At 42.1% G+C, this 23,362-nt stretch overlaps 1 protein-coding gene across 7 annotated transcripts in view; it reads left to right on the top strand.

Moving 5' to 3' along the window:
* MRTFB (myocardin related transcription factor B) overlaps positions 1 to 23,362 on the top strand; it is a 220,742-nt gene that overhangs the window by 50,929 nt on the left and 146,451 nt on the right. For 2 of the 7 annotated variants that reach the window (XM_090023900.1, XM_090023897.1), the window contains exon 1: positions 5,609 to 5,626. The exons of 1 other annotated variant lie outside the window; for it this stretch is intronic. The gene's annotated coding sequence lies outside the window, so the exon portion shown is untranslated. Of the gene's footprint in view, positions 1 to 5,510; positions 5,627 to 5,772; positions 6,123 to 22,993; positions 23,014 to 23,362 lie in introns of those variants that run through there. 4 more of the 7 variants (XM_090023891.1, XM_090023894.1, XM_090023898.1 and 1 more) reach the window with 4 other exon arrangements.

The following is a 23,362-nucleotide window of genomic DNA, read 5'->3' as shown; positions in this document are numbered from 1 at the left end:
CTTGCTGAGGGTGCAGTCTATGCCATCTTCCAGGTCACTGATGAAGATATTGAACAAAACTGGCCTCACGACTGACCCCTGGGGCACTCCATGTGATACCAGCTGCCAGCTAGACATTAAGCCATTAACTACTACACTCTGAGCCTAATTATCCAGCCAGTTTTCTATCCATCTTACAGTCCATTCATTCAACCTGTACTTCCTCAGTTTGCCTGTGAAAATGTTGTAGGAAACCATATCAAAAGCCTTGATAAAGTCAAGGTATGCCACATCCAGCAATCTCCCCACATCCACAGAGCCAGTCATCTCATCATAGAAGGCAATCAGGTTGGTCAGGCATGACTTGCCCTTGGTGAATCCATGCTGACTGTTCCTAATCACCTTCTTCTCCTACAAGTGTTTAGAAATGGATTCCTTGAGAATTTGCTCCATGATTTTTCCAGCAGCTGGAGTAAGGTGACCAGTCTATAGTTCCTTGCATCCTCCTTTTCCCCTTTCTTAAATATAGGCACTATATTTGCCTTTTTCCAGTCATCCAGGACCTCTCCTGCTTGCTGCAAGTTTTCACAGATGATGGCCAGTGGCTCTGCAGTCACATTGGCCAACTCCCTCAGCACCCTTGGGTGCATCCTGTCTGACCCCATGGACTTGTATATGTCCAGCCTTTCTAAATAGTCCCTAACCTGTTCTTTCACCACTGTCAGCTGCTCACCTCCCCACCAAACTGTGCTGCCCCAGGTGCAGCAGTTTGTGGGCTGACCTCACCTGTGAAGACTGAGGGGGAAAAGGCACTGAGCACTTCAGCCTTTTCTGTATCCTTTGTCATTAGGTTGCCTCCCCCACTCAGCAAGGGATCCGCACTTTCCCTGATCCTCCTCTTGATACCGATGTACTTGTAGAAACCCTTCTTGTTACCCTTCACATCTCTTGCTAGCTGCAACTCCAGTTGTGCTTTCGCCTTCCTGACTTCATCCCTGCATGCCCGAGAAATACTCATACTCATCCCTAGTTGTTTTTCCAGGTTGCTACTTATAAGCTCCCTTTTCTGTGTTTTAGCTTACTGAAGAGTTCCCTGCTAAGACAACCTGCTCCTCTGCCATACTTGCCTGTCTTCCTGCATATCAGGACGGTTTGTTCCTACACTCTCAGAAATGTTTATTTAAAGTACAGCCAGCTCTCCTGGACTTCTCTCCCCTTCAGACTAGCTTCCCATAGGATTCTGCCCATGAGCTGCCTGAGCGAGTTGAAGTCTACTTTTCTGAAGTCCAGGGACCTTCCCTGCTGCTCTCCTTCTGCCTTGCCTTGGAATCCTGGAACTCAATCATCTCATGGTTGCTGCTGCCCGTGTTGCCATCCATTACTACACTCCCCAACAATTCTTCCAAGTTTGTGAGCAGCAGGTCAAGAACACGACCTCTAATTGGCCTCTCCAACACTTGTACCAGGAAGTTGTCCCCAGTACTCTCCAAAACATTTCTGGATTTCCTGTGCACTGCTGTATTGCCCTCCCAGAAGATGCCAGGGTGATTGAAGTCCCCCATGACAACCAGGGCCTGTGCTCAGGAAACTTTCACTAGTTGTATGAAGAAAGGCTCATTCACCACTTCCTCCTGGTTTGGTGGTCTATAGCAGACCCCCACCGTGACATAACCCGTTGCTCTCACTTCTAACCCTAACCCAGAGACTTTCAACAGGCCTATCTCCAGTTTCATAATGGAGCTGTGAGAAATCATGCAGGTCTTTTACATAACTCCTCCTCCTCTTCTTTCCTTCCTCAAGAGTTTATACCCATCCATGATGGTACTCCAGTCATGCGTGCTATCCCATCAAGTCCCTGTTATTCCAATTGTATCATAGTTCTGTGACTGTGCAGGGTCTTCCAATTATTCCTGTTTGTTTCCCAGGCTATGATTTAATACTTTATGATTTAATCCTCATAGACTTCAGTCTGGGTTAAGGCCCTACTGTCATGGATGTAGTTTTCAAAATAAACATGTCCCCTTTGTTTTCCATTGTAAAGATTGAAGAAAAAATAAGAAATCCCCCTCAACTGCTTCAATGTCCACCTTCTAATCTTGATGTTAGATTGTTTACAATCACACATAAGTTAAAAATAAACGAGTTGTACAAAAAGCATTTTAATATTGGTTGTGTTACACTATAGCTGTGATCTGTCCTGAATTTTGGCCAGAGTACACCTCTTTGTCATGGGTGGATCTAGGATTTTCAAAAGAGGAGCACAGATGGTGTGATGAATCATCACATATAACACAATGTGTATTTTTCTTCAGTTGAAAAGAAGTTTTACTAGTAAGGTGGGGGCCTAGGGTATGTTATTCAGTGTAAGACCAAAGCACAAATAAAAATAACGTTATTGTGTAACCTGGATGTAGTCAGGTATGTTCTCCCTTCTCCAACTGAAGAGATATGTCAACAGGGCAGGTATCCTGTGGGGGGACAACCGCTGGCTGCACGCAGCTTCCTTCCCCTATAGAGAGCCAAGGCAGGACACTATATGAACTTAACTACGTACAAATTTAATTACATAAAAATAAATATAAACAAAAATGAACACATATATTTACATATATTATTAAACTTTAAATCTTCTGACATATACACATACACACACATACACACACACACATATATGTCTGCCACCCCTAAAGATACCAAGATGTTACTGCTAAATACCAGATAAATAATAGAGGGTCCCAGCAGGGCCTCAATGTAAATCATATACTCTAAACTTTATTGAACTACAAATATAAAATACACAAGACATATACACAATAACATAAACTATGGATAATGTCCATTCAATCTTATACCACCCAACAAAGATTTCAATGAAGGTCAAACAACTTTAAACTCAAAGTTCAAACTTACATATAATAAAATACAGTTTCACAAAATATAAGACGCCATCTCCAAAACAGAAAGGACAAGAACCTTAATTATAAATTAGCTATTTAAGGGACACCAAGGCCCAGACTGTCTGGGAGTCATGGCTGCACTCCAGTGACAGAATGGGGCTGGTGTGGGGGAAGAATTTCTCAGTGCTCTTCTTGCTTCTCTCAGCCCAACAAAATGCATTCCCCAAAACAAAACCTCCAATCCCAGGAAGCCCTTTCTTTCTGGGCTTCCCTTTCAGTGGCCAAGCACACACTGACCTAGGGTAACTTTTCTCTCCCCTGTGGGAATCCTCTTCCCTGGGAACTCATGACTCCACAGAGCCAGGTGGAGGGTCCTTGTCTCTGCAGGTGAGTTGCCACCTTTCTTGCTGAGGTCCCATCTGTCTCTGGTTCCCTGTGGCCTGTTTGCTGCTCAGGGCCCTGAATCACCTTGCATGGTTCCAGGGTCTTGGTTCCAACTGGGACCCTCTTTGCAACGCTTTTGCTCTGAGTGCCTGGCCTCATGCTAGGGGGGTTGTAGACCTGAGCTACCTCATACAGCTCCAGAGCCTGTGTCTGTTCCCGGACCTTCCATGCAGTGCCACCTGCACTGAGTCTTCCTGGCCTCCTGCCAGGGGTTGGAGACTCAAGCTGCCTCATACAGCTTCAGGGTCTTGGTCAAGCTTGGACTGTACCATGTACCGCCTGTGCACTGAGATCCTGGCCGCTCTCCAGGGGTTGTGGACCTGAGCTACCTCGTGCAGCCCTCAGGATCTGGATCTACTCCTGGATTGTGCCCTGCACCGAGGACCTGGCCACTTGCCAGGGGTTGAGAACCTGAGCTGCCTCATACGGCCCCAGGGCCTGGGTCTGTTCCCGGACCCTCCATGCAGCGCTGCCTGGCATGAGCCCCTGGCCTCATGCCAGGGGGTGTGGACCTGAGCTGCCTTGTGCACCTCTGGTCACATGCCAGGGGGTGCAGACACAAGCTGCCTCATACAGCTCCCAGGATCTGACTCTGTGCACCCAACTGTGCACCGCCGTCACGCTTATCAGTGGCACGGCTGTGGGCTGCTCCGCTCGCTGTTCCCATCCAGTCTTCAGGCTCTTCTGGGTTACTGCTCCACTTTGCTGGGCAGCTCTCCCCAGCTCCTCTTAGTCCCACTCTCTTCTTCATCCCTCGACACAGTGTGTCCGTATGCTGCACACGCTGTTCTTTTATGCCCTTTGGAGGTTCTGTCCTCGGACTGCAAGAGGACCAATCAGGGTGAAGCAAGGTAGAGGCTTCAACCAGGTCTGGGTTCTCTGCCTTGCCCAGGGGAGGGGCAGGGCAGGGCAGCCTCTCCTGCACCACCAGCTGATTGGTGGGAATGTCCCACCAATGGCTCGAAGTCTTTTTGAGCTGGCAAGCTGGGCTGCTACCAGCATGCCCATCACAATTGCAATGTGTATTAATTTGCTATGTGATATATTGATATAGAAAAATCCCAACAGAGGCAATGGATCAAAAGATGTTGTTTTGTTAGTCCTGTAGTCATTGGAATTAAATGTATATCCCTTTTTCAAATTCATAAAACAAGAATCTAGCTTTCTTGAGCATGTTAACAGTGCATCCAAAGATTCATCATAAGTTATTTCCATAGCTAAATTAATGTTTACCTGAAATGTTTTTAGCTAGGGCTGTGAAACAGCAGCTACATTCAGAGAAGCAGCTAACAGGCCACAGAACTGCAGAGAAAGAATAGCCTGATCATTGGAACCTGAACATCATTAAAAAGGAAAGGATCATTAATACTTGTGGAATGCAGTTTAGAAGGAATCAGGTAGATTACAATGAACCATGAAGACAAATGACTCCCTCACTGCAGCCTGAATAGAAACGCACTATATGCTTAGTATTTGTCTGTCTTCTTTATAAGTTTTAGGAACTGCTCCAAATGATGTCAGTGGAAAAACACCCATTGATCTAAACTGAAGCAAGATTAAAAACTTAATCTCCCCAACTTTATTATCTGTGATGTACTTCCTTTGGGATCTGAAATCCCAGACTTATGATAACTTTGAGTAACTTTTACTCAAATTAAATTTCACCTCATCCAGTTCAGCTGATAAACGCTCTGCCCTGCACCCAGCGCTTGCCATCTCTACCAGCTTGTATCCGTGATTTTAGGTGCAGGCTCTTCTCTCAACTGCCTTTGCTCGAGAGATCACGGCTGGTCTGGCTACTAACGACAACACACGTCACGTCTTAAATTTCCCGTTCGCTTTGCCTTGGCTCCGCAGTGTTGCGTTGACAGTTGGGCAAAACTGTAGTTGCTGCGGCAGAAGCAGGCCCACCTTATTTTGTTCTGCCAAAAAAGCCATGTACAAACCTGGCCTTTCAGGCAGACCAAAGCGGAGGTCACCAGAAAAACCTGAGCGAGATGTCACGGTTAAAATGGCGATTAAAACTTTTAAGTTCGTAGGGTTAGAAAAAGAGACTGGAGTTCTGCTCTGCTCAGGCCTCCGGCAGGCCGCACGCCCCAGCCCGAGGTCGCCGCCTGGGGATGGGCGAGGACACTGCATGGATTGGGGGGGAAGGGGCGTAACGTCCGCGGGGGGGCTGGGACCCGGATGCGGCAGGGCCGCCTCCACCCGCCCCCGCCTCAGGCTCCCCACTGGGCCGCGCGCCCGAGCGAGGTCTCGGCCGCAACGCTCGCGAGAGGACATGTCCGCCGTGGCGGCGAGAGAGGGTGAGTGAGGGGCGGACGAGCGGGGCCCACGGGAGCTGGGGGGGCCCGGCGTGGGCCTCCCCCGCGAGGGTCAGGCCGCGGGCGGGGCTGCGGAGGGACTGAGGGGTGGGAGCGGCAGCCGGGACTGGCTGCTCCCCGGGCCCGCGGGAGGCTCCTGCACAGCCCTGGCGGAGCCTTGTTGCAGGCGAGTCCGCAGCACCTGCCCGCCTGGGGGCAGAATCGCCCCGACCCAGCCTCGGTACTGACCCGCCCGCAGCTTCACCTGCAGTCCCCGCCTCGGGCAGGGCAGGGCCGGGCCGGGCTTTTGGGAAGGTCCCCCGTGCTTTCATGTGGGGCGTCGAAGAGCTCACAGCCCAGATGGTTTTGAAGCCTGTCTGGGTCCTAGTTCTGTCTGAAAACAGCCCCCCTGGAGACGTAGACGTGCACCTGGGTGGGCAGGACCCTCCTGCTGCTCCGTGCCTGTTGCCCCGTGTGCACGGGAGGGCGTTGCTCTGGAGTAAGCGTGCATTTTTCTGGTTGAGTTGATGTCACCGTTGGGTGTTGCACTGTTATTCTGGAAGGCAGGACTGTACCTGGGGAGTCAGACAGGCAGCGTTATCCCCCTCAGGCTCTGCCTGTCCATGTCCCTCTGTCCAAGTCTGCAGAGTTTGGTGCCCCCCCAGTCACTGCAGCTAGCCTAAATCATTAGCTGAAACATTCGGGCTGTGGTGGGCAGGTTCAGACTAGGTGATGATCCTGACATCATCCCTGCTTAGAAGTCTGTACACCTGAGAGCAAAGTTTGGCTTCGTTAGCTTTCCTAACTCTCAGCCTTGATTGCTTAAGTTGTTCTCAGGTTACTGTTTAAAGTTTACTTACCTGTTAAAGGAATAATAATGCCCACTTCGAAGGGTTTTTTGAAAGACTTATCTGTTTGTTAAATGGTTTGAGGTTACTGGAGTTTGCAAGAAGCAGGATTTTTTTAAATTGGCGCTACAACATAAAATGTACTTGCAGCAATCATGTATACAGTATTATGCATCGCTTACAAGCCAGCCCATGGTAAATAATTTCTCAACCATTTATTTCTTGCACAGATTTGCCTTGGCCTTGCTTACGTAGCTTTTAGTTCACTTTAATGAACTTTCCTGTATGTATTTTTAAAATCCTTTTTTTTTTTTTTTTTTTTTTTTAAGCTATCTGCATCCTAACCTGGGGGAAAAATAGTGTTGTGACTTTTTTGTGACCAATTGCAACTAGTAAACTAATTTTAAATAGAAAGGTATCAGTATATACATCCAGAGAACAATGGAATGAGTACAAGAAAGTAACTAATCGCTCATGGGTATTTCGTAAACAAGAAACGCTGCAATGCTTACAGATTATTTGCTTAATTCTAGTTACTAAAAGATTTATCTAGAAATACCAAGGTATTAGTCATGTTTTTATTACTCAATGCCACAAGTACAGTATGTACTCTAATATATATTTATATAAAGGTAGTTGTGTGTCTAATGTTACATAGCTTTCTCTCGAAGGGAAAAACGCCCAACTTTTGCATTGATACTTGTACTGAAGATCTGAGCATCAGTGTTTGACGCTTAAAGATTTTTTTTAATGTTTGATGTTTAATAAAGTTTTGTTTTTAAGTTGCTTGGGCCAGTGTATTTAGCTAAGTATCTACTTAAGTAGTAAATTTGGATATGATATAGTTTGGGTTTAAAATATATCAGTGTCAATGCAGTTCTTTTATTCCAACCTTTGTAATAACATATGGGAGCTGATAATGCCCAGTGCCTTTCAGGAAGTAGCACACTTCTGAACTGACCCATGTTGGGGAAATTTAGAGAGAATCAATTGGAATTAGGTTGAACTAAACAATAGAAAATAAACTTCATATAATCTCCCTACCAACATCGGACTTTCTTTGAACTGGTAGGTTTTTGCTGTCTTTAGTTTGTAGGATTTAACAACATGAATCAGCAGAAGAATTTGAGGGGTGAGTTTTAGCATATCAGTGTTCAGTTCAAGTTTAGAAATTATAATTTAAATGTTCAGTAAATTGCACATTTTTAATGGTAAAACATTATTAAGATGGTGTCTTATGTGTTAGAATAATTACAGACCTTTTGTAGGCTGCTTGTAGACATTTAAACATAAAAAACAGCACTTTAAATTCCGTATGCTCCTACACTGAGCCCAGTGCGTGCCCAGAAGATACAGTGCGTTAGTTGGACCTGGCTTCCCTGATGTCTGTATAGATTAGGGGCTTTAGTTTGGGCTTTTTTTAGCACTTTTATCTAACAACTAGTGGTGCACCAATGCATCGATCCGATATTGGATCGGCACCAGTGTAAAGAAAATTGACTATGTCAGAAATAGGCCTAATTTGGCCGATAAATGACTGTCTGTGCATGCAGCCACAGTGCAGCATGCAGACAGTGAGAAGTCCAGCAGTGTGGAGAGCTGCATGCAGCCAGCAAGTCTATTGTGGTGGAAGGGGAGTAAAGGGGCGTGTGTGGGGGGAGGCAGATCAATGCCCTGCTGCAGTGAGAGGGGGAGTGCAGCTGGGGTAGGTGCTGCCGAGCTGGGGTGGGTGTGGGACAGAGCCATGGCTCCTCGGGGGAGGGTCACGGTGGCTCCCACTGCTGTGGGACAGTGCTGAGTGTTCATCTGGCAGCTCCCACCGCTGCTCCCACCACTCCTTCAGGAGGGCATGGGTGGGGAGGGGACCGTGTGTCCCTGGATCTGCACATGGCAGAACGGGCTGCAGGTGCGGGCTGGGGACTGGGGCTGCTCTGCACTTGGGGCGGGCAGTGGAGGCACTGGCAGCTGGAGCTATGGGATAGCTATGGTGAAATTTGGGGTGGCTGCAGCCCCCCTGTAGCTCCCTCCCAGCACTGCTACCGCCTGCCCCTAGTGCAGTGAGGCCTGCAGCTGCAACCCACCCTGCCCTGGCCTGCGCAGATCTGGGGTCCCACGCCCCCCTCTCCCCCTGTGCCCTCCCAGACAGCCAGCAGGAGCTTCCAGATAAGCCCTTGGCTCTGTCCCACAGCAGCAGGAGCTGCCCCCTCCCTGCGCCCCCTGGATGAGCTGTGGCTCTGTCCTGCACCAGCCCCACTCCCTCCCTCACTGTGGGGAGTGTTGATCTGCCCCCCTATGCCCCTTCCCTACCCCCTCCCCTTCCACCACAGCAGACTTACCAGCTATATCAGAAATCAGATCGGTATCGGCCAGTGTGCCTCCTTACAACTCTTGGTATCGGCCCCCCAAATATCTATCAGTGCACCCCTACTAATAGTTGATTGAATCAGCTATTAGATAAAAGCACCAAAAAGCCATGCCAAAGTGCCCCATGCATATAAACACTGTGGAGAGCCAGGTTGAAATAATGCATTGCTTCTTCATGTAAAGCACATATTTTTTGTTTTGATTTGTTTTCTTTTTAATGTCTACAAGCAGCCTATTATGGTGTGGTGGTTAGGAAGCGGGTATACTCTTATTCTGAAGACTGGTGTTTAAATTGCAGAAGTATGGGTGGAGGCAGGGGGCGAAGGAGTACTCCAGAAGTTCTTTTTAAATCTATAACATTAATTTCATCTGTCTCCATTTATTCTTTATATCTTCTATCTTTACAAGATGTGATAGTTCTGGAGTCATGTTTTAGCTATGATGGTCCAGGAAAAATGCAAGAGGAAAGGATACTTGGTATCCAAAAATTTGTCTGTATCCTTCCCAACTATATAATTGATCTAATAAAATATACAGCTCATACAAATCTTAGCATCTCATCTTTTTCCAGATCTTCTCTTTCATTGTTTGATATAACAAAGACATTTTAATTTTAACCATCAGAAACATATTTTAAAATGTATATTTTTGTCATTCATGTAGTACTAATGGGAACAACTGTCTGAAGATAGTTTTACATCTGGGACTTTCCATACACTATTTAGAGGATCAGAGTCAAAATTAGTAGACATGCTAATTGGGAAGGCATTCTTGTATAAATGTGCAACACCACACACCGTCTCTAAACGCAAAGATGTTTATAAAGATTTTCAAATCTAAATAGAGGGTTTAGCCACACAATTTCATTTTATTAATATATGTGGTGATAATTGAGTTCACATTTGTGTGTGCACACCTGTGTATGCGTGCACACCATTATCATGGTAGAAGTGCAAAAATATAATTACCATTCTCCTTTCTTTTTTCTTCCTTATGTTTTATAAAAGGAATTTGTAAACTCTACCGACATACTAAATCATCTGTTTTTTCCAGAGTAGTGTCACAAACTTAGACCAGTTACAGAACACTGGTTGTCATAGAAAAGGTGTTGAACGTGACCACCGAATTTTGTCCTCCTTTTACTTTTTATACTTGAGTAGTAAAATCTATAAAACCTTAAAATCTGTTTTCATTATAAAAGAAAGAATTAGTATAGTCAGTATCTTCAAAGTTTCAGGTGTGAAAGCATTCCAACTCTGAGGGTTTGTCTACTGCAGCCAAACTACCAAACAAGATTTTATTGTAAAATCATACTTAGAATCAGAGTCTAGCATGTTATATTGTAATTATGAAAAAGAACATCCCTAACACTGATGTTCAATCTAGAATGAACTGGAATAACAAAAGATCTTTGTGTCATCTTGTAACTTATTATTCAAGGTGTTAGAGTATATTGAAATCATTTTTCTTCTTCTTCAAATTTGTAAATTGATAGAACATTGAAATGAGGCTTTGTGAATACTGACTAGGAGACTTCCAAGAGTAAGAGGCTGCTTACAAGTCAGAAAATTAGTAAAGTCTGGGTACACTGGTAAGAGCAGCTTGCAGAATCAGGATCTTGCATTCTAAGATGTAATATTTACATTTTAATGAATTGTATATTTAAACTTATGTTTCTTTTCTTGTGGGCTTTTTGTGAACCTTCACTTCTGCATTGAAGTTTACCATGAATGTGTTGAAATAGGGCAGTTATCTTAATATTATATACAACATATATTCTCTGTGTTATTATAACATTTTTACATTTATGAGCTTGTTTCATTATTCGATTAGATAATCTTTTGGGCTATGCTACTGCATATTTTCTATTAAAACAAGATTGGAAATTTTCTAGAGAATATGTTTTAGGTCAAAGAGGAACTAATGATAAGAGCTGTGTGGTATGTATTGTACAGGTTGTCAGAGTAGATGATCTTACTAGATATATGGGGTAGCCAACCTGCAACAAGTGCTATAAGTGGTCCAGGTGTCTTCTGCGTGTGGCATGTGCGAAATTGGAGACGGGGAGGACAGGCAGCAGTGGCAGGTCAGGCAGGGAACAGAGCAGCAGATTGGGGAGGGGGCGAGATCAGAATGACACTCAGGGAAAGGGTAGGGCTAATCTGTGGCATACATACTATACTAGACCTTTCTGTTTTTTGTAATGTAAGAATTTGAATGATCTACATTCATAGACCACTTGAAATATTTACAGGGTATTTGTGGATGATATTTTATTCCTTAGATTTCTGAAACACGTATGCTTGTATTTAACATCCAGTATATCAAATGCTTGTTGGTCTGATTTGCATTTAATGATAATGATCACCATTCCAAACAGCTGAAGTTTATAGTGTTTTTTTGAAATTAGGTGGAAAAATTAATTTTGGCAGGAAGATTTTTGTCTTTACTGTGTAACTGCATTTTTGATACACCTGTTTAAGTGGAACGTGGCTTATTTGTCAGGTTGCACAACTGTTACTCTGGGTACTTTCTGTTTTTTTCTAAACCTTTTGGTGTCTTACAGAAAGAACTTTGGCATGTCACTTAAATTATTGTGCATTCTTTTTTTCTTTTTTTTTTTTTAATGAATGAATCCACCCCAGGATTTTGATAGTCTTAATGTTGGTAACATGTTTTTGTTGTCATCAGATGAAAAGTGGTATGCAAGTACAAATTTCACTGTACCCACACCAGGGATTGTGGAAGAAAACAGTGCAGGCTTCCTTCCATTTATTCCATTTCAGAGTAACATCAGAAAAAGTTACATGAAAAGTAAAACCTTTTGGCATAAGGCCACAAGTTTTCATGCCTTGTGGGTTGCTGGTTGCATTACTCAAGCTAATTAGTGAAGGACTAGCTCAATTAAAGGAAAGTGAGGAATTCTAACCATTAGGATAAAATGCCATTAGAATGTCGAATTCTACATTAAATTGTTACAGGAAAGGAAATGGTGAACAAATATTGCTTTCTCATTAGTCTTGGAGGAGGAAAGAAATGAGGCTTTGTAAATATTGACTGGGAGACTTTCAGGTAGGTGTAAGGGGCTGCTTACAAGTCTGAAATAATTTAAGAAGCTTTGGGATAGTACAGGGGCCAACAACCAATTACAAGCCATGGGCCTAAATGACCCAGCTCCAGTCCAGTGGGGGCCATCGGGCTTTGGCTTTCCCCTTGGGAGATGTTCATGCACCACTACCGCTTCTCCCCATTCCCTGCTTCCCAGCTGGCAGGACAGATGCTGCTTCCAGCTGGTGGGGAGCTGCATCAGATCCAGTTACCTACAAACTGTCTGTCTCTTCCCTATCACTGCTTCTTCCCTGTCCTTCTCTCTTCCCCATGTGGCATAGGCACAGCTGGAAGCAGTCTGGCTTTAGTTAGCTCAAAGCTGTGCCTGTACTGCAGTTCAAGTGAGGAGAAGCTACAACAGCATGAATGGAGTTTGAAGATGCTGAACTCTGGTATAGCTCGCCATGGACTGGAAGCTGTACCCACACCCTAGTTGGGAAGTGGAGGACTGGGGGAAGTGTAGTGGCATGGGCACAGCTGCCTGGTGCTGGTATAGGCAAAGCCCTTCCACCACTGATGTGCTACAGAAACCACTCAGCTGACATTGGACTACAGATTGAAGGATGGGAAAAAGTGGCAGCAGCACAGGTACCTCCTAACTGGCCAGACCCAGAATGGATGCAGGCAAAGACCTCCAGCTCTGGAAGCCAGATCCAGTGTCTCCATGGACCATATATTGCCAACCCCTGGTATAGCATAAGCAGCAGAATGTAGTAGAGATGAGCACATGTCTTTATATTACCCCCTTAAAAAGCTAAGTGAAGATGCTTTATGATGTTCTGAAGTATACAACTTATCCAATACCATGTTTAGCATACATGCAAGTTTTATAGCCAATATATGTGAGCTAAGATTAATTTTACTTAACTAAATTGCAATTACATTTACCAGTCAGAGAAGCTGAAGTTCCAGCTTTTAAACGTGTAATGTTTTGCATGCTGTTCTTTCTTAATTTCCGTAATTGTTATGAGGTACAATGGATATTTAAATTAAAGGACAATTTATATATAAGTTCAAATGAATACAAACTGGTTATATAAATTTAGAGTGTAAATTAAAAGATTTCTAACCAGAAGAATGGAATTCTTGAATGGGTTCATAATGTAGTAGGGACAAAAAAACTGAGTTTCTTCAAGATGAAGCTTGACATTATCTGAAAGGGATTATAATAAGATAGGCATATTCTTAGAGTAGTACTTGGAACGTGTGATTTTTTTTTTTTTTTTTTTATTTATTTTTTTGATACCTTTGGGAGGAGGTTTCATGGAAATGTGATCGTTTTGGGGATTTGCTTGCACTATGTGGGAGGTGTTTGGTAATCCTTTGCTTCAGGGCTTCTGCTGGTTGTCTCTTGCAGACAGGAATTTTTTTTTCCTTTTCTTCCTCCTCTCCCCCTGCTCCCTTGCATTTTTCTCCCTTCCTTTGAATGTATTATTTAGATTTATTTTTTATTTCTCTTCTCCTGAAGCACTGGACATTCTTATGGGTACAGGTAGGAGCTAGAACCATCAAAGCAGCTAAGCCACAGAAACCTTTTAGTGGTTTGACTGAGGGGCCTTGCTCACAAACATGGGGCCAAATCAGTTTAAATTAGTACTTAATAAACTCTTGTAAGAAATGTGGATACCTGTGAAAGCTCTTGCTCCACTTCCAGCTTTAATTATTTTTATTCAAGCTGTTTCTGAATGTTGCTGTGGCATCAGAGTTGCGGCCCCCATTGACTCAAGGCTTGGTGGGATTTTGCTGTGGGGAATGAGACATCTCTGAAGCGTCCAGCTAATGCTGCCCATTTCTCACCTGCCATGTCTTAACAGTGAATTTTTCTTTTTTTATTGGTTGGGAGGTGGTATGTCCGCCAAGCATTTGATCTGGAGTCAGTCAGTCCACCTTCTTTGCGGGACTCCTACCTCCCCTCTACCCCGTCCATGCACCTGCCAGATGTTGATGGGTAGATTGGTTCCGGACCCGGAAGTCAACAAGTGTTCTTCTTCCAGTGTTTAGACTTGAAGTGTTCTCAAGGCCCAGTTTTGCCTGCTTGAGTCACTGTATTCACAACAAGGATGAGAGGTGCTTTAACTTTAAAATGGTTGAAAATCATAACCCTAAACATTTAGCAGATGCTGTTTTCAGATTACAATTTTGAAGCCACTGAGAACATAATTCAAGTAGTTACAACTGACTGCTCTGTGGGCTGTGGATGTCCAATACAAGAAAGCTGAGGCAAAGAACACCTACTCTTATCCCTTGCATCTCTTCCTGAGACTAGTGTTAGACAAAAGTTCTGTAATTGTATCTACAGGGAGTGCAGAAAGTAGAGGTGAGGGCTTCAGTTATCCTGTAGGTAAAGGCAGATCTGGGGGAGGTGTCAGGGTTCAGTCCTCCTTCTTCCCCCCACCCCTTTTGGCCGTACACGTGCAGTGACCTTTATGAGCTCCCTGGCTTGTTTGCAGGGCTCCTGCCAGAACTGCCACTTTGGCATGGCTCTGGAACCAAGGAGATGGATGTTGCCAGTACTTGCCTGACCTTTTCTCTTGTCACCCAGTTTGGCAGTGGACAAAGGGTGGGGAATGAGTGGTGGCAGAGTTCGCTCCATACGTTCCAGAGCTGCACAAAACCGGTGACTCTATGTCAGCATCCATGCCAACAGACCAGTAACTACAAAGAACTCGCTGTGTGTCTGCCACATAACCAAAGGGGGGTTCACCCCACTCTCTAATTCCCCACTCCTGTATCCATCCCTGCCACTATGTAAAATGAATTACTATGATGCCTTCAGGCTGCTCAGAGAACTGCTCCTTTGAGTGGATTTGGCAAAGCTAGCTGTGTGCCTGTCCTGTTGGTTTAATACAGCTGTGACCTTTATTTCCCTGGAATGAGTGTGTTTGCTGCTTCATTAGCAGCATGCCAGGCAACAACCAACATTATGCCTAGAAAATGTTTAATGACCCAAATTAAACCTATTTGAACTTGGCAGCCATAAAGCTTTCATCTCTCAGCATCTCTAAATAAAATCGTTGCATGCTCTATTGAACACAATGAACCAAACTCCCTGGCACTGGTTCTTTAGCTTTTCTTCATCAGCTGAAGTTCAAGGCAGCTTTGAGAAACCCAAAGAATAATTGAAAATCACTTAGTCTTCAGTGTGCAATAAAGCTCCTGCGATATTCTGACAACTGCCACAAAACCTTTCTCCAGTCTTCCTGAGACCTGCCTAAAACCATCACCCCAAAAATCTTTCATATTTTTAAGAACAATTACACGTTGGAGAATATACCAAACCATGGTTTTCCAGCTGTGTTCCTTGGAATTCTGGGATTGTGCGTTTTGTTCATATGGGTTTCCACAAAGAGACTGGGCAGTACTGGCAGAGTGGGTCAGGGGGGCAATGTACTGCCATTGTGGGTCTTGTTTGCCTGGCTCCATATCAGTCCTTAGGACAGGGGTAGGGGTTCTGTGGCAGAAGTGATATGAACAGGTTCCATGACTAGGAAGTTTGAAAACCACTGTATTAAATAGTATTCAGATACCTATTTAAAGCCAGATGTTAATATTAGCATTGTGCATTGAATACATAGAACTCTGACATACTTCATGTTTCGATACTTGAGGAGAGCTATTAATTAAATATTGTTTGAAAATTGACTTGAGTCTGGGCATGAGAACCAAAGCAGTACAATAAGGGATGAGTCTGTAGTTATTCTTCTAAGTCTTAGCATTGAAGCATGAAATACAGACAAGCCCAAAACAAATCAGAAACTACTTGTTTTATTACTTTTACCCTATCAGAATGTGCATTCTTAAGACTGTAAGTAAGCATCCTTTATTAGTATCTTCAAAAAAGTTTGGTGAGTTTCCAGAGAGCTGTAAATAATGTTAGAAGTTTGCTGTAAGGTTAACATTTCAAATATTTCTTGTTTGTTGAAACAGTATTTTAGAGCAACTCCAAATTTATTTATTCAGCTTTACCATTTAAAAGGCTCATTTTAGTCTAAATAATTTACAGGTCTCCTTATACTGTGCTTCAAAAATGGCTTGGGATGCATGAAAATTTTCATCTTAATCTATTACCTACAACAACATACAAAAAATGTTAATGCTAATGTTAATGGTGATAAGAAGAAATAAAAATGATTATTTAAGACAGCAACTTAATCTTTATTTTATCTGGACCATCACTTTTGAGTATCATTTGTTACTACTGCTAGAGAGAAAAGTTCACTACTGTACGCCTTTTCAGTAGCTATTTTTCTGAATCAAAGGAGTTTGCCCCACCAAAATACCTACTTTTTTTGTTTAATTAATGAATAGTATTTAAAATCTGAGGTTTCATTGCAATAAGTGTTAAAAGATGAAAAGTGTATTTATGTTTATGCATGATATATCCTGAAGAATAACAATATGTACGGATATTATACTAGTAATGAGGGAGCTGCTTCTGCAGGTGATTTTTTTTTTTTAATAGCAAATGACAGAAGTTATTCTTAATAAGAAGTTAGAAGATGGAACTATAAAACTGATTAGTCAACTACAAGTATGAAAAAGCCAAGTAGATGTATGAGACAATGATGTCACATCAACTTACAGTTGCTTTCCTCCCTGCTGGATCATTATCAGAAGTCTGGTGTAGTTCTCAAGAAATTGTACATAAGGTATGACGTTATACAACTTAGAGTTGAGATTCTGTTACAATTACAGTACATGCCGTATGCACAAAACCACCTATCCTAAAGAGAAGTATATGTCAAAATTGATCAGTTTGCTGTTTAAACATGAGGAAATCATTAGAAATTCATGCTCCAGAACATAAAACATATACACATTGCAAGTATGTATATACATATTTATGCTTGTATAAGCTGGAGTTCTGAAAAACAGTCTTTTTGCAATCACATCTAAAATGGAAAACAGATGCTGAAGATTTATTTTCGACTTATGTAGACATCAAAGTTACTTGTTGACTTGCCTTTCTACATCACAATAAAAGAAGAGGAAGCTAATACAAGAACACAAAGAGTTATGTTGGTTCATATTTTCCAGTGAAGATCAGCTGTAATCTTCTTTACAAAATATTGTGCTGCTTAAGACTCCCCAAATACTAAAATACTTAGAAATCAATAAGTAAAGCATTTAAGCCTGTGCCTCATGGTCAGAGTTGATACTTTGTAGCATTCCATATCACTTATATTGACAACCCAATCTTAACATTGTTCACTGATTTGAATTTGCACTATATATCCAAATCCCAGTCCTGAGAAGACTTCACGTTGCATGCTTGGAATGATTTTTTAGACTAGTTAGCACGTAAAGTTTAGTATGTGCTTTGCAGGATTTGGCTACGGGTCTCCCCGACTTGAGGAGACACCTGGGTGATTTTGTGGGGAGATCACGGGGCCAGCTGCTGTTTTCGTGGGCTCATTGCGGTGCTCCCTCCCATGCCTCTGATTGGCCAGGGGGCCCTGGTGGCCCTGCCTCTTGCTGTTGATGGGTAGCAGGGGCTGTCTGTCATGCGGCTGTGCCCCTTACTACCAATTGGTTGTGAGGGCTTTCTGTCTTGCGGCCCTGTCCTTTCCTGCTGATTGGCTGTGAAGGTTGTCTGTCGTGCAGCCCTGCCCCTTGCCACTGATTGGTAGAGAGGTGTGGGGTTGCAAAACAGGCAGCCCCCTCAGCCAATCAGCGGTCCGTTAACCTGGCAGCTATCTTGGGCTCCCCTTCATGCTTGTAGCCCCTCTCCCCCTGCCTCCCTCGTGGGCCATGTGGCTGGGACACCATGCCATGAGGACTGCTGGCTACCCTGTGGAGCCAGCATTTTATTTTCAGTAAGTTTGGGGGTTTTTTTGTGGATTTCACAGCTGTTGTCCAGCTGTGGGTTTCACAGACAATGCCAGATTTCATGATTCCTGCAAAATTGTGATTTTGGTAGGTCCCTATTTGGACCTAGATGTGTGGTAGAGTTTTATGCTGGTAAGTAATATCTTGGTATACGAGTAAAAATTATAGTGTGATGTGTGCTCCCTCCTGCTTCACAAAATGATGATACCATAATCCTTTTGTATAGATGGGTCTTTGCGTGTAGTTTATATTGTTACAAACATTGCTTATATAGAATGCATTATATTTAATATAATCCTTGTATGAGCAGATTGTTGCTTATTCATTATGTCTACTACAATAGGATTCTGTTTTCTTGCATCCAAATGCTCTTTAAAAATGTTAAAATCTTAAATCACTAATAATACACAAAGAGCCCTAAACATTTTAAGGTGTTTTTTTCAGGGCAGGTGTGTGTGTGGGGGGAGGGGTCCTCATTTTTATTCTTCTTCCTTCTCCCTTAGATTTATGTCAGGATTCTTTATCATCTTTGAATGCATTCCTTGCTCAAAGAAGTTGGCTTCACTGGATGGATAAAACTTCCTTTACCTGTTTTGTTACATAACATTATAATACAGTCAATGCTCTCAGCAGAAATAAAAGTGAATTGACTGTAAAAAAATTTGAATGTCAAGGGAGGCAATACTGTTTCTCACTTTCTCTGAAACCACCACATCCAACTGATACAGTAGTAAATGTTTCTTTTGTCTCTAGCCATAGTAGTTTTTTGCTGCTGTGATTGTCGTTTTTTGCTGCTGTGATTATCGTTATTGTTAACTTACTTATTTTTTTACTGTGTGCTTTTTGGTTTGTGATTTAGTTTTGGAGTCTTGCATCGGGGTCCTGCTCTTCTGCAATTACTTCTTTACCTGCCTTGCCTTCAGTTTCATAGCTTCTCTGGCTAACAGCGGTTTCTTTTTCAACATTTACTACTCCTGGGAAGATTATGACTATAATAATATAAACCAGCTAGATTTTTGCAGTTTTGCTGCTCACTTGCTTGCTTGTACTGTAACAACAACAATAACTGTGTCGGTAGATAAAGACTCGAAGATGGTGTTAAAAAGGCTTCCTATCGGTTCACATTTTGGAAGGTTATTGTTGCCAGTATAATTTCCACAATATCTTTACATATGTTTTTATTTAAATTGGATAATGTGATAGTATAGTTCACTAGTTTTGGCAAGTCATAGCATGCTACTGATTATAGCAGTCCTCTGTAGCTAGTTCAGGGTATTTCCAGTGTGCAAGGAGAGAAGGGCACTGGAGGAGTAGGCCAGGATTGTTCTTTAATGAAGTGCTGGTTGTGGGTCCCATGCCCACATTTAAGGCTTCATTTAATGTTCCATTTAAACAAGAAACTTAAAAGTCTTTTGAAAATAAGGAATTTAGAGGCCAAGTTACTGGTAAAACACAGTGATGACTTCGTGTTATCTCTATACAAATTCTTTCTGTTTCCCATTTCAACTGTTTAGAGATGCATAGACCTATAGAAGAACACTTTAGGACACACAAGTTGCATCCACACAAACAGGGGCATATGTCTGCAGCACACAAATAGTGGGACACAGATTAGTGCTGCTACTTTGTGCTGCAGTGCACACCCTTGCTTATGCGGTTTGTGGTGAGATATATATTGTCCCATTGCAGGGGGGGCTGGCTGGGGTACAGGGTGCCTCAGTGTAGGGCTAGCTAGCAGGCAGCACCCACACTGGGCACCTTGTGCTCCAGGCAGCCAGGGAATAGGACATGGGGACACACTGAGGTGCCCTATGCCCCAGGCAGCCAAGGAGTGGCATGTAGACTTGGTGAGTAGCTGGTTGGCATGCAGTGCACCATGAGAAAAGGGGGGCTCTGCAGCATGCGGCGATGGGAGCAGGCAGCACAGGGCTGTGCCACTCCCCGGCTGGTTGGGGCACAGGATGCTTCAGCGTGGGGGCTGCAGTGCACAGTGGTGGGAGAGCAGGCAGTCCTGGGCTGCCTGCTTCCCTGCCCCCGTGTTTGTCCTGGCAGAATGCACTTTGGTGTGCTTTGCACCACCTTTTCTGGGTTCTTTTTTTTGCTATCAGGAAATCCTTGTCGCCTTCAGTATTTTAAGAGGGGCCGTCCTTAGGAGGGCTTTGGGCAGTGTAAACACACCCTGACCCTAAGCTTCTGCCCTGTTAGTATTTGGTTAATTCCAGTATGGAAAAAGGAATTCCAGTTCATTTTGGCCTTGAAGTTTGTGAGAAACTTGCTCTTAAAGCAGAGAGGGCATGGACTCTGGATTATAGCATTATAATGTTAAGAACATTGCAGTTTTCAGAAACTGCTCTAAAAAGGTTTTTTTTTCTTTTAAATAAAGTGAAAAAAAATGGGTAGTGATTTGAGGATTAAGCTTAATCCTCTGGCACTTACATAGGCAGAATGAGTGACTCTTGTGATCTTGTTCCATTGCAAGAGAAAGTTGCGTATGCCCATGTTTCATCCATGGGGGTAGAAAAGTTAGCTTTATCAACTTTTCTGAAGTAGAGGAGAGAACTACCTTGGCTTCAGAGGTATTTCTCAGTTACAAGGAGAATAGATTGCCATATGCCTTGGTCTTGTTTTCCAAAGTCTGGGACATCTTTGTGTTTGAATGAGTATTCTTAACATTACTTACTTTGGCCATTGATTAGATATAACTATGCTGAACACAACTGAAAGCAGCATCTAATTAGAAGGATACCATTAAGTTATAGTGGGTACATCAGTGAGATTAAGGTCATAAACCGATTCAGGCCTATTGTTTACTTTCTTTGTTTTTCCCTTCTTTTTTTTTTTAAAGATTTTTTTCAATAAGCAAATGTAAAGAAAGGTCTTCTCAAACATTTCAGTAGTCATTTAACTAAAAAGTGTAGACAGTCCAGACGCTGGTTTCTTGACTCCAAATGTATTGTTTCAGTGCTCTTTGTTTGGTTACAAGTATACTCCAGAAGAGTCTCTGCATTAGCTTCTATTTGTCAGCAGATACCTTCTTTGGAAAAGGTACCTATTAAGTGTGTTGTTAAAAGCCAGAAATCTTACAGGCAGCTAGAATAAAGAGAGACTAAACAAAGAAAAACAATTTACTATGAAATTAAGGTACTTTAAGTGCCAATATAACCTGGAGAACAACAAGTACTACTCTTGGTAACCATAGCAAAGGAGGCTTCTAAGTCACAATTATGACTCTGGAGGAAGGAAGGAATTTGCAAAATTTAATAAATTAGCTCTAATTCTAATCTTGACTTCAGAATAATGACAAATGTGAATGTAAAGGAATTGCATACTATTAATAGAGAGTTGGCTGCATCATTTATTTGATGGTCAAAACTCTGCATCACAAGTTAAGAGGCAACTTTCTGTATTTAGTTGAGAGCGAAGAATGTGATGGTTTATACATGATAATGGGATGTATACTATATACAATTCAAATGCCTTTGGACAACAGAACCTTTCATGTAATTGGAGAGCCCTTGGAAGTCTATGATTAGAGAGTATAATTTGGATTCTCCAAAGCCAGGCAACTCTGCAGAACATCAGGCATCCTCTGGAGTTTAGTTACTTGTAAATTTGTGTGCTTCAGGTTGGGATTAACATCTGTTGGCAGACAGTATACTGCTGCTGCCTATGTTTCGTGTGCTCGCTGGATAGAGGGCTACCATCTCTAAGAACAATATTGTGGGACTTGCAGCTTAGTTTATAAACACATTCTTCTAAAAGGAAAACAGGTTGGAATTTTCTTTTCAGCTTAAGTTTTCTAAAATTAAGTTTTCAGTACAATCCAGAATCTATTTCATGATCCAAAATAAACTAATAAATAAAATTGAGACATTTCTATTGTGAGGGGAGAGAAAGGGTAGTCTTCAAGAACTCGATCTGACAGTTTGAAGAGATTTTTTGGAGACTGATTGCATGGTATAGACTTTCTTCCTCCTTTCTAGCTGAAAGAAACAGAACAGAAGAAAGGGGCAAAATGGTATTATTAACTTTTCAAAAAGGAAAAACACTCATTACAGATAGCTAAAAATATACCAGTACTACTCTTCTGTGCATTTGCACAAGTTGTAGTGCCAAAATGTATGTGAAAAATGTGTTCTTCTGACTAAATTATTCCACCTTTTGCAATACAGAATGTTCCATTCCGGCATATTACCAGTTATGATACATGCCTACATAAATGTTGCCCTGAATATGTACAGCTTTTGGTAAATTGGTGTTTCTAATCACCTCTGACTGTGCTATGTTGGATAGGAGCTGTATTCTGAATTCATTTCTACAAGCATTTAGTTTATTGCTGGATTTGGAGACTATGAAATTCTGCTTCTGTTTTAAATGAGAGTTTTACTTTATATCTAAGAGGGGGGGTGTTAAGTTTTCACTGTAAATATTTTATTATAGGATTACGAGTAAAATAAAACGTAGCTTTTTGTTCCCAGTAATTCCTGAGAAAATCATTAACGTAAAAGAAAACAAAGTTACTCTTTTTGGGGGGAAAAAGCACTTTGTTCATACAGAAGACATAGCAGGGTGGCATCTTGAAGACATTATAGAGACATATTCAGAAAAGCAGAAACTTTCACAAACAACAGCCTACTTTCTGAATGACTTAATATCTAAGGTGCCACCCTGTTCTGCCCTCTTTCTAACTTTGGACTGATGTAGATAACTACCTCTCTACTTTGTTCATAGACATTTTTGTGAAATAGAAGATCATGTGCTTGAAGGAAGATGGAAAGTGGCATGTTCTACAGGAAACATTTGTGCAGTTCCTTCCTCTCTAACTTGAATTCTAATGCTTTCCTCACTTTGTTCAATTCAAGGGCTTAGTTTACATGCGCTAAAATAAACAGAATAGCACCTGCAGCTTACATAAATGGGAACATCTTGAAGTAGCTGAGCAAACAAATGAAATCATAAAGTAATTTAACCTTTTAGGAATGCTTCAAGAAATTTCTACCAGTGCTAATTTTAAAAAGAGGGGTTATAGGAAGGCTAAAGGACAAAGAGAAAGGTATAATAGACTGAAAGCTGTGAATCTAATCAGTTTTTTGAATTGCTAGAGATCCTCTTCAAAAAAGTCTAATATTTTTCCTCATTGATTTTTCTGTTTATAGACATGCCTGTAAAGCACACAAGATGCTGAAAATATTAAAGACTTGATATTTTTGCTTCTACAAAGTTATTGTGGATAATTTAAAGGTACATTATATTTGGAAGAATATGTATAAACATTTTGTTCCACACCAGTATTTTTTCAAAACACACTTTAATATTTTTGTAAAATTCAATAGACTTTTTTTCTTTAACTGAATGCCTGAGTATATTTGAATATAATGTGTAAATGGGTGGTGTTAGAGCCTTCGCTGCCCCTAAATGTACGAGTAATAGCTATAAAAAGGCCTGTATTTTATCAGTAATCAATTTAAGAAGTGCACCTTTTCATTCTCTCATAGGACTTTAAGCTCATACCAATTTCTTGAACAAGTTTCTTGATTTTTTTTTTGATTTTTTTTTTGATTTTTTTTATTTTTTTATTTTTTGCAATACC

The sequence above is a fragment of the Crocodylus siamensis genome, chromosome 12, assembly GCF_052110815.1.
Source record: "Crocodylus siamensis isolate JL-2025a chromosome 12, ASM5211081v1, whole genome shotgun sequence".
NCBI classification, from domain to species: Eukaryota; Metazoa; Chordata; order Crocodylia; family Crocodylidae; genus Crocodylus; species Crocodylus siamensis.
Note: the sequence above shows the minus strand (reverse complement) of the source record. Positions and strands in the feature narration are given on the sequence as shown.